The 2,888-nt window shown below is 41.0% G+C and overlaps 1 pseudogene; it reads right to left on the minus strand.

Annotated features, from left to right (window-relative positions):
- Nucleotides 1-746: 746 nt before the first annotated feature.
- Nucleotides 747-1,724, minus strand: LOC110585294 (annotated as a pseudogene).
- Between the last annotated feature and the right edge of the window lie 1,164 nt (nt 1,725-2,888).

Consider the following 2,888-nt stretch of genomic DNA (forward strand, 5'->3'; position numbering starts at 1 on the left):
TTGTATTTGCTTGGCTATGTAAAGGAATGAGATTTCTTTCTGAAGAGGTGTCAGAGAGGAAGTTGGCCAACATGTTGGGGACAGTGGAGGTAACATACCAGATCTCTAGGAAGGAGAAGTTGGCGAGGAAGATGTACATGGGAGTGTGGAGTCTCTGATCCCAGTACACAGCACAGATGATAGACCCATTGCCCATATATGATACACATATTCCCTTTCTTTGATACTTATTCAATAATAAAACTGTTTTATTCTCTTCTACTACTGTGGAGAGGTTTTCTGGCTTGGCAGGAGATGTTTTTAATTCTATTTCTCCAACAAACTCAGTTCAGTTTATCACTCTAGGACTCTATCAATTGTAAAATTAGGGAGATGGAATGTATCTTTGAGATCCCTTATAGCCCCATAAAATCTAGGAAATAAGAAGTATGGTGTATAAATTTCAGAAACCATATAAACAATTTTCTGAGTGATGTGAGTCTTCTTTTTAACTAAGAAATTAAGAACCAACTGTGTGGCTTAGTCAGTTGAGCATCTGCCTTCAGCTCAGGTCATGATCCCAGGGTCCTGGGATTGAGCCCCATATCCAGCTCCTTGCTCAACAGGAGCCTGCTTCTCCCTCTCCCTCTCCTTGCTGCTCCCTCGGCTTGTGCTATATCACTCTCTGTCAAATAAATAAATAAAATCTTTAAAAAAAAGAAATTAAAAAGATTCTGTCCCCAAATCTTTTAAACCAAGACTTACTTTTAGGTTTCCAATAATTTCTTCATAGCATGTTTCATATCTTTGTTCCTTAGACTATATATTACAGGGTTGATGAGTGGAGTAACTATGGAATAAAACAAAGTCACCATCTTCTGCATCCCAGCTTCACGCTCAGATGTTGGGCTCACATACATGACCATCACTGAGCCATAGAACAGTGAAACTACAGCCAGATGGGACCCACAGGTGGAGAAGGCTTTTCTTTGTCCAACTGCTGAGGGGACCCTCAACACAGCTCTCAGGACCAGAGTATAGGACCCCATGATGAAGAGAAAGGGAATAAATAAGAGCAGAGAACTTAAGGTGGAGCTAGTTAACTCTATTACAGGGGCTCTAGTACAGCTGAGGGCCAACAGGGACCTGGATCACACAGGAAGTGGTCAATGATCCTGGATCCACAGAAGGACATTTGGGAGATGATGATGATGGGAATCAAGAACCAGAAGAAACCAAGTATCCAGCAACTGACCACAAGATTGGTGCAGAGACGTCCTGTCATAATGGTTGGATAACGTAGAGGCCAGCAGATGGCAAGGTACCGATCAAATGCCATAATAGCCAAGAAAAAGCATTCCGTAGAACCCAAGGAGAAGAAAAAGTAGAACTGGAGAAAGCACCCAGAGAAGGAGATGACCTTGGTGTCAGAGAGGAAGTTGGCCAACATGTTGGGGACAGTGGAGGTGACATACCAGATCTCTAGGAAGGAGAAGTTGGCGAGGAGGATGTACATGGGAGTGTGGAGTCTCTGATCTCAGTACACAGCACAGATGATAGACCCATTGCCCATGAGGGTCAGGAGGTAGACAACAGAGAAGAGCAGAAAGAGGAGGATCTGCCCTTCCCTGGGGCAAGGGAAGCCCAGGAGGATGAAGCCAGTGATGGTGCTGGAGGTGTTGAGGGTGTTGGAGATTTTCATGGGTCTGGGAGCTGTGAAAAGACCATCACATTATTGAATGTTTGTGTAGATGGCGACCCAGATATGCATTGAAACCACCCTGTGGAATGCAATAAACACTTAATCTCAGTAATTACTATTTTTGTCTAATCCTGAAATACTGTTCTAGCTTAGTTGTTGGACTGAAAAACACAAGAAGCCAGTGAATATCAGTGGATAGACAGAGATGTTTCTTTATTGTGAAATACATGTGAACATGCTAAATACATAAGCTTATAACTTTATTATTATACATAAACCTCCGTAGTAACTACCACTGAGATCAAGAAATAGACTGTCACTTGCACCCTAGAATCTTCACTCATGCTCCATCCCAAGCAGCATCCTCTGCCTCTCTATCCTTCCAATTGTAACATTCTCCTTTCCTTATGGTAATCACTTCCTTGTTTTTCTTTATTTTAATAGCTAAGTATGCATCCCTAAATGATTTGGTTTTGCTTGTTTTTGTACTTTACATAAATGAAATTATCCTTTTGGCTGTCTTCTTTGTTCAAAAGTAGGTTTGTGAAATTCATGTTGTTGCATTATCTGTAGTTTCCCCATTTTTACTTCTCTATATTATTACATTCGATGAATAAACTACCACTTAGATGAATTATTTCCACTTTGGAGCTATCAGGAATAATTCTATGAATATATAGTTCATTTTTCTGTTCACACTTGCACTCATTTCTATAGGCTGGACCATAGAATGTGTGTATCTTCAAATTTATTAAACAGTGTTCCATCATTATTGCACTATTTTTCACTTCCATTGACTGTATATAAGAGCTCTGATTGTCTACATTCTTTTCTTTCTTTTTTTTTTTTTAAAGATTTTATTTATTTATTTTCCAGAGAGAGGGAAAGTACAAGTAGAGGGAGTGGCAGGCAGAGGGAGAAGCAGGCTCCTTGCTAAGCAAGGAGCCCGATGCGGGACTTGATCCCAGGACCCTGAGATCATGACCTGAGCCGAAGGCAGACACTTAACCATCTGAGCCACCCAGATGCCCCTGTCTACATTCTTTTCTAATGTTAAGGTCAATGTTTACCAGGGCCTGGGGAATGCTATATAGACTGTGCTTTAATGGCTTCTCCCTTTTTTGATTTCTTCTGGGGGTACTGGACTGGGTAGCTCTCTTCTTGTCAGTACTTTTTTTCCAGAGTAGGTGGTTATATCAAAATTGTT

Source organism: Neomonachus schauinslandi, chromosome 9, assembly GCF_002201575.2.
Source record: "Neomonachus schauinslandi chromosome 9, ASM220157v2, whole genome shotgun sequence".
In the NCBI taxonomy this organism is placed as follows: Eukaryota; Metazoa; Chordata; class Mammalia; order Carnivora; family Phocidae; genus Neomonachus; species Neomonachus schauinslandi.